Source organism: Malaclemys terrapin, chromosome 1 (assembly GCF_027887155.1).
Source record: "Malaclemys terrapin pileata isolate rMalTer1 chromosome 1, rMalTer1.hap1, whole genome shotgun sequence".
Classification (NCBI taxonomy): Eukaryota; Metazoa; Chordata; order Testudines; family Emydidae; genus Malaclemys; species Malaclemys terrapin.
Genome location: NC_071505.1, coordinates 142,050,750 through 142,060,327, shown reverse-complemented (window position 1 = coordinate 142,060,327; position 9,578 = coordinate 142,050,750).

Sequence of the window (9,578 nt, the reverse complement as noted above, 5' to 3'; positions counted from 1 at the left end):
GACATTCAACAAAGTTATTAATGCATTAATAATTGTGACACATGAAGAACATAATGAATGTAATATAGACAGACATGCAAGGGATTCTTAGTGTTACAAATCAGATATGTATATATAAGAGAGTTCTATAAAAAAAAAGATTTGTAATCAATGTGCTCTGTCTTACTTAATGTAAAAACAAACTAAGCTGTTCGCATACTTGTGTTCAATTAATGGACCCACTGAACTGTACAGCAAAACTAATGTGGCCCTGTATTGTATGTCCGATATGTACCTCCAAATACATTTCAGTAAATGTTTGGCAACAGTAAATACACAGAAATGTTGCAATTTCAGGTTTATTTTGATATTTCAAGGATATTTGGTCTTCAATATGTTGTGCCACATATTCACGTGATTGTTTACTTACTGGATCTATGTATACTTTCATGTACCATCACAGTAAGTAGCCTACCTTTCCATCTGCTTTCTCGACCACACAGCTCAAATATGCATCAATAACCTACAACATATGATGAAAGAAAAGGCACAATTTCAATAATATTTGATGAGTTAATCCCATTAACAAATACATGTTTAGTGTTACTTAAATGTACCTCATCACTTATCCAGCTTCTCGGTTTCAGGCAATGAAATGAGGAGCCATACAATTTTATGTTTCTCACTTTGGCCTCCAGTCTCTCTGTGTGTTTGTCGGTCATTACAAATTTGACTAGGAAAAACATATTAACACATATTACATGCATGGTAATACAGTTTCCTTTTTCTGTTTTACTACTGTGAATGCCACCATTTTGTACATGAAAACCTTTAAAATAGTTCTATTTATGAAGTGTTTTAATCTGTTTAAGAAATGTGCAGTAACCAATTACCTTTCAGAATCCATTGCTTGTTTTCCACGTTCTCCATAAGCATGTCATCAAAATGTCATCCGCATCACTTGTATCATTCTTTGAAACATCTTGCCCTATATACTCCTTTTCTTCCATTGCTGTGACCTCTATGTTTTTTAATGTGCTGTCGTGAGATACAGTACCAACCACTTTTCTAATTTCTTCTGTGGGTATTTCTGGTTCAGTGTCACCAACTGCAATTTCAGTTCAGAGTTTTCCCTCTTATGTGCTTTCAGCAGCTAATGTGGGTGGCTCTTTGAATGGTTTTAAGTGTGCAATACTGTACATGGTTCCTAACTGTTTCCCTGAGACGGTTTCTAATTTCACTCTCTTACCCTCAACGGTCATAATTTTGTATGGTCCCCGATAGTTAGATTCCAGTACTGCTCCTTTTCTTGTTCTCTTTCTAACGTTCAGTAACAGAACAGAGTCACCAATAGCAAAGGTTATTTCCTCATATTTAGAAATCTTTCTTTTAGCATAATTTCTTTGTTGTTTTTCTTGTGCTTTAGAAATGTTACTTAGGGCCAGTGCAATGTCAGCCTCATGTCTTGATTTCCTATTGATGCTGTAGTCTTTGCAGCAATCTTCCTCAAGTGTATCCAGATCTGGGAATCTTTGGAAAATTATGGAGAAGGGGTTGTATTTGTAAAATGAAGACACAGTTAATGCCATGTGTACATGAAAGGTGCTGGTAATAACATACACTTACCGTGTAATTCTCTGAGACTTCTTTTGGAAACCGTGGGTCTTCACAAAACATTAGTGGAAAGGTGAAATTTTTGTTGATTTAGTCCTCAAAGAAAACAAAATGGGGTCAAGTAATTTATCCCAATTACTCCCGTTGTCATCAACCATCTTTCGCAATGCTCTGTAACAAATGCAAATTGATTTGATTAAAAAAAAAAGGAACAAGTACAGTCTTGGTTGAAACATATCATACATAATCCAAAAGGTGTAATACATAATGAAAAATACATTCAAGGCAACACATTGATTTTGAAGATTTTTTTGTGAATTGCATCTTCTAACATTGGACACTCTACTTGCCATTAGTTCTGTAATATTCCCACCCATTCACTTACCTTTTTATGGATTTATTAGCGTTTTCAACCGATCCATTGGTTTGTGGGTGGTACGGGCTGGTGAAGCTACGTTCTATTCCCAATCTTTCACAAAGATTCTTGTTTAACTGAAAGAAAATAAGTTACACCATAAACTTACATATAGACTTGTGTTAAGGAATGTTCCTTTTCGTATTTGCCACTACTTTTATATGTAATTAGCAACCGGAATAGCCCATGTTTTCATATTTGTTTTGGAAACAAGTAGTTGTGTGTTTCTTTGTTAGACACCAAAAAATAATGTTATAGCAACACTGACGGTGACCATTAGCAGTTTATAAAAAAAAAGGTTGGTGATTGTTTGAGATCAATGAGTGACCTGATAATGAGTTTGACTACATAGTACAAATAACCAGAAAAAAACCAGTCATTACCTTATTATTGAATTCCTAACCCTGATCTGTCAGTATCCGCTCTGGACATCCATGTCGAACAATCAATTTGTACATGTTCTCTACCACCTCGTATGCTGACTTACTTCTAAGTGGAAAGGCTTCCACCCATCTTGACAGATAATCTATGACTGTCAGTATATACTGGTATCCATCCTTTGTTACTGGTAATGGTCTTATTAAATCCATTCCCAACAATTCCCAGATCCGAGTGACCTACATACAAGGGTACCAGTTACAGTCATATTACACATGTTTATTACTAAATGTTCTCAATAAACCCATATGTCATAAGCATAGTACACAGTGTAATATGGTTACAACAGCCATAGAATTAGAATGAAAGCCCACTCTTAAATACAGAAGAGAAAGAAAGAAAACAAACAAACCAAAAGAAGTACAGGAATGGGTTATGGAAAACAATACAAGAGTAAAGCTGAAGACATATCCCCAGCCAGTGCAAAGGCGCATTAGAGGTAATTGCGGCACTATGCTGCGCCACTTGTACGCATTGGACTCGTTTCAAAATCAAAGCCTCATTGTATTGCAGAAATAACAATGGATAATGATAAACAATAATGTGTCCGATTTCAAAATTCACCTTTATGCTTTTCAAGGTGGTATCTATATTTAATTGCTTTCCCTGTTTGTGGCAAGTAAGACATCGTGCAATCTGTTTTTGATGGAAAAATATGATGACATGAACATTTCGTTATGGAAATAGTATCGCAAGGGAACTGAGTTAACATTTGCACACCAAATATACTTTTATATTTCTTTTATACATTTTGAACTTCTATTTCAATTGTAAATAGCATTCTTCAGGATTAAGTTTCATTACTTTACATACCCAATTGGCAATGTCTCTTGTCATCCCTGGCCAATAGTATTTTGATGTCAGCAAATTCCTCGTATTGAATATTTCTAGATGTCCACCCAATGGACTGTCATGGTAAGTTGCAAAGAGTTGTAGGGATTCTTTCACAGTATGCACAATGACAACCTTTCTTCCTTTTGCTGAATGGAACAATGTCCCCTCTGTTGATCATAGAAGATGGAGCACGGAGGATGATTGAGGTTTATTGGGGCCCTGGGTCAGAGCAATTGTTGGGCCCCTACCCACCCTGTCCGCTGGCTGCACCACATATGGCCCTATCCCTTTAGTCCTCTTCCCCAGGATCTCTGCCATGTTCCATGTAGGCTCCCCAACATTTTGCCTGCCCCACAACTCCTTTGCTCATTTCCCACCCACCCCGCTCTTCCACACAGCACCAGGACTGGAGAAGCTCTGTCTCTGTGTCACGGCCCCAGGGCTGTACCAGGGAGTGAGAGCAGCTCCAGTACCAGGGCTGTGGCAGGGTTTTGGATGCTGCGGTTCTTTAGGGGACCAGAAGCGGGGTGCTGTGGATTCTCCTGCCCCACCAGGCACTTCTGCTGGGGTTCGGGCATAGGGGCTTCCCATGCTGCCACGTGCCTTCTGCCAGGGCTGGGGTGGGGGCAACGTGTTGCACTTAAGATATAACCGGTTATTTGCAAAGCCATTCATTAATTATAAGGCATATGCCTATCAAAGACATATATATACAGTATGGTTCATAATCCCTTGAGTACAAGGATTACATTTCAGTGTATAGTTAGAAATTTTTGCTCATTGAACATATAGTGATTGTTGGTGGTGCTTGCAGCAGACGATAACATACTTAAGAAATGAAGCAAAGTCATGTGGGTTTTTTTTGGTAAAATTTATAGTAATTTCTCATATAACTGCAAAGCACACTACATTTCTTGCACCACTGGCATAGATATCAAGGGAGATTTTCTGGAAAATTTCATTAAAACTAGAGATCTCAATTCCGGTCCCATTGAAGGTAAGGTTAAAACTCCAAATAATCTCAGTGTTGGGACACACAGGCTGAAGTTTCTTGTGTAATAGATTCACAGATTCAAGGACTGGAAGGGACCCCGAGAGGTCATCGAGTCCAGTATCTGCAAGTATCTGCATTTCAGTGCATCCCATAGCTATAGCCGTTTGCATACAGATCACTGCTGTTCCTAGAACACTCCGGCCCTTGATCTATGATCATTACAGTACAGTAGTTGTTGTCATTGTAGGGCACAGGTGATCTGTTGTAAACAAACCAAACAATTTGTTATAACCAGGTGAGTATAACTAAAATCATTATGTAGGAGTACCAGTATCAATAACAAAACTTAATACCGTAACAAAATGCTTAGAGAACCTAACAAAAAATAAACCTGAGGCATTGGGGACCAAAGTCTTTTGGACACAAGTGGTGATTGATAAGTTGGATGGACATGGGGGAAGTAGAGAGAGGAAAAGACATTTGCCCTGTCTAGTGTAGTATCTCCTCTTTCTCTGGACCCAATGCTAGCACAGGACACCACTAGAGACAGACATAGAACATGCAACACAGAACACTGAACACAGACTTTGTCGCGACACTATAACCATTGTATTTTATAACTCTTCAGCTGGCACCAGCTCTCCTGATGTTCTGGTTCAGATCCTGAAAGATAGAATCTTGGAAACAAATTAGCTCAGCTGGGCCTCCAGGTCACCAGGTTGCCGGGGTATCCATTCTCCAGGCCATCGGCTGGGTCCCCAAGTCCTCTCTCCGGTCCTCTGCAAAACACACTCCCTCTCCCCGCACCTTGTTAAACCAGTAACACCCAGGGAAACTGAGTCCCACCCCCCTCCGCATGCAAACCATTGAAACTCCACAGAAAACAAGAAACCCCCCACTTCGTCAGACATGCATCAGAAATATTACTGGAGAGTCAGTATATGGTTTTGTAGAGAAAATTGCTTGAAGAGAGGAGACTAGATTTGTTTATGGGTAAACTAATGACTCAAGGAATTTCTTTAGGATAGACAATAGGAGCTGGTCACTCCTACCTATGGCTGATGTTACTTCAGGGTGCTGACAATGAACTTCGTCTCCTTCAGTATTTTGGATATCAATGCAAGTTTCACTACTAGAATTGGTCTAACTGATGTGGATGAGGGTGTGGATGAGGATAAGGGAGTAGCCAGAAACTTGTCAGCAGGGATATAGGTGTGTCTCACACCTCCATTTAATGCTGTATGCAAGTTTTTTCAAAGATCATTTTTTGTTCAAGCAGTGTGTGTTTGTATGTGTGTGTGTGCGTCTTGCAGACTGGATACTGTGCCCTGATTCCCCAAGAAGACCGTTATTATCTGTGACTGCAGAGATCTTAACACAGCATTGAGCATAAAATGAGCTTTAACAATATGTTGTGACTACTTACATTAAAGAAATCCAGTCCACCTTGGTTTAGGAGAGAGACCACTGATTGACCAATAAGAATCGGTTGTTGCAGATCCCCATAGTGCAATTTTTTTTTCTTTTCCATTGTCAGTGCAGCTTTTATTTTGGTGAGTTTTGCACACAGATGCAGAAATGTGGACTTGCGCATCCAAAAGTTCTGCAGCCACGGTTATGAGCCCAAGCCTTCATTGTTTCAGAAGATTGTTTGCCCTTGGGAAGGATGTAAGATGACACCATATAATACACTACACTGAATATTTGTGAATCAGCTTCTACACACAAGTCCAGCACACAGGCCTTGCTGTCTTTTCACTGCAGTCCTTGATCTTGGTGACAAATCTGTAGAGAATTACTGGAACCATAAACTCCCTGAACATTAAATCTCACCAAATGAGGGTCAATCCATCCTCATCATTATATCTACTCATTATACTCCACACCCGTACGTAGCCACTATATGAACTTCATACCCTCATATCTCAATGCCTGTACTTTGACCCATCAACCTTTTACCCCCAATCGGGGATATTGCAGATTATGTATTCAATTTGCCCCAAGCCCCGGGGGCCCCGCAGGGGCCGCCATGAATATGTCGGAGGCTCCCCCTGCATCCGTCTTGCCCCATCCCCCGGCGTCTCAGTGCGCCGTGTCCGGGAGTGGTCCTGGCGCGCTGCAGCTAAGCAGCTGGTATACATACCATTAAAGCATTTAATGTTTTTAAATAATGTATTTAGTGTATTTTCAAATTATTACAAAGCAAAGCAATTTTTGGGGCCCCTTCCATAAAAAAAAGTTGCAATACTATGGTAACATGTATTTGGAAATGTAAAAAATAACCAGTGAAATACATTTAAAAATTAATTTGTAATAATTTGAAAATACACTAAATCCAGCATTTGAAAACATTAAATGCTTTAATGGGATGTAGAAGTTTGCAGTTACATAATGGGCTGTCGCAGGGTGATGGTGATGGTTGGTGCAAATGGGCTGTCGCTGCCTGGGGGTGGTGCTGCTGTTGCCCAGGGCTCCGGGGGGAGCTGGGCTCTGGGTTGGGGGGTGCCCGGCTCACAGGGGCTGGGCTCAGGGATGTGGGGAGATGGGGTCAGGGGGTGTCCGGCTCAGAGGGGCTGGGCTCCGAGCTGGTGGTTTGGGCTGTGGAGGGGATGGATGGGGTCTGGAGGTGTCCGGCTCAGAGGGGCTGGGCTCGGAGCTGGGGGTCATGGCTGTCGGGGGATGGGGTCAGGGGGTTGTCCGGCCCCTCCCTTACCATGCCGCTTACCCCCTCTACCGGAGCCTCAGCGTGCCACATCCAGGACGCCGGGGGATGGGATGGGGGAAGACGGAAGTGTGGGGAGTCTCCGACATACTCCGGGCCTGGGGCAAATTGCCCCACTTGCCCCCCCCCCACCCCCGGGCGGACCTGCTGAATAGTGGTGACTGGGAATGGGCCGGGGGGGGGGGGGGGGAGGGTAGCAGATGACAATTTGAGGTGAATATTCTCTTGGCCAGATTCTACTGGGTTTATGGTGCTGTGTGCTATGGACTGGAGCAAAGTGGCTGGTGAATAACCAAGAATCTGGTTAATAATTATTCTCTAAATTCAGCTTTCTTCTTTCTCTCTCTGTGAATTATCACTAATTCAAAATAGTGGTGTGCAAGTTGACTGGATCATGCTAATAGCATAATCTCTTGTAAACCCTACTACCTGATTTTTATATAATACACTCACTATACATAATACAAGAAATCCCTGATGTTAGAACCTGGCTATGCCGCTGCTGTAGGGGGCTCATCACCCAGCAGCTGGGGGCCACCATGTGGGCTCGGCAGGGCTGCTGGCCACGGGGCCAATGGGTGTGGGTGGATCTCAGGAGTCATGTCCCAGGGATATGCCCCACTCCCCAGCACTGCTCCAGCTCTGAGCTGTCTCCACTGCCACTGCCTGGAACCTGTGGGGCCCCACCTGCCTCCCCAGAGAAAGAGCCATCTAGGATTGGTGCAGAGGCTGGGTCAGTCTCAGCCAGTCCCAGAGGACGGCTGGGGGAGGGGGAGAGTGTGGGAGGCTCAGCTGGGTCCTGCCAGGCATGTGGGTCCTGAGGGAGCCTGGCCCGGGTAGGCCCTGCTCCTGCTCCAGCCTGGCTGATTGCACCCCCAAGGGGCCGGAGTTATCCTGCCCCAGGACAAGCTCTGGCTGCGCTGCCAGCTCAGCCTGGCAGACACAGTCACCTCCCATCAGGGCCGGGTATTGTGGCTGGGGGTTAGGGTGTGGGAGAGTAGGTCTCTAGTGGGTCTGGGGGGGGGGTGCTGTGCAGTGGGGGGTGGGGAGATCTGTGTGTGTTGGGGCACTGGGAAGTGTGCAGGGGTCTGGGTGGGGCACTGTGCAGTTGTGGGAGGGCTGTGGGGGGTCTACAGCTAGGGGGCACTGGGCAGTGAGAGGATCTGGGGGGGGTTGGAGTGGTCTGTGGGAGGGCACTGGACATGGCGGTTTGTGGGGGTCTTTTCATGTATTCACACACAAAAACGTGAAACAGCGCGCCTCAATTGTCCAATAGATCAATTTGGCACATTAGCCAGGAGGAAGCAGACTGTGAGTGTTTTTGACCACAAACCCCATCCCTCCTGATTCGCAACCCCATGGACCACTGACAGGTGCATGAGCAGACAAGTCATTGGAAATAAGGAAGGCGGAAGCCAGTGGAAAAAATGAAAGGGGCCACTCTGGTATGACCTTGGGCTCAGGGGCATGCTAGCCAGGAGGAAGCAGATCGATGAAAGGGGCCAATCTGGTCTCACCTTGGGGTCATGGGCCCGCCCCGAAGGGGAAGAAGCATGATGGGAGCACAGGGCCGGGCTGGCCAGTGTGCGTCTGGCAGCTCCCGGTTTGTAAACAGTGCCATTGTACTGGGCTGGGTGGAGCAGGGTTGTCCCTGCCGTGCCATGACCCATCTCCCATTGCCCCCGGCCAGCCCGTCGCTCTGAGGACTCTGCCCCCCATGCCCCATGTCCCCATTTCCCCCCTTGGGGACCACAAATATATTTAGCACCAGGCCCACAAAAAGTTAATCCAGCCCTTTTTGGGGTGCAGGCTCTGGGATGGAGTTGGGATGCAGGAGAGTTGCAGGCTATGGGTAGTTTGAGTGAGGGGTGCAGACTCTGACCTGGGGCATGGGATTGGGGTACAGGAGGGGGTGCAGACATGTGGGCTCTGGGAGGGAGTTAGCAACTCAGCATGTTATATAAGAGAAATGAGCTGCAGTGATTTCATATAGGCATAGAAACTGATAGAATAACCGCATTTGCTCCAATCCCTCAGATAGAGATAAGCACCTACAAGAGCTCTATCAAGCATTCTTAAAACTACAATACCCACCTGCTGAAGTGAAAAAACAGATTGACAGAGCCAGACGAGTACTCAGAAGTCACCTCCTACAAGACAGGCCCAACAAAGAAAATAACAGAACACCACTAGCTGTCACCTTCAGCCCCCAACTAAAACCTCTCCAGTGCATCATCAGAGATCTACAACCTCTCCTGAAAGATGATCCTTTACTCTCACAGATCTTGGGAGACAGACCTGTCCTCGCTTACAGACAACCCCCCAACCTAAAGCAAATACTCACCAGCAACCACACATCACTGAACAAAACCACTAACCCAGGAACCTATCCTTGTAACAAACCCCGATGCCAACTCTGTGCACATATCTATTCAAGTGACATCATCATAGGACCTAATCACATCAGCCATACCATCAGGGGCTCATTCACCTGCACATCTACCAATGTGATATATGCCATCATGTGCCAGCAACGCCCCTCTGCCATGTACATTGGCCAAACCGGACAGTCTCTACGCAAA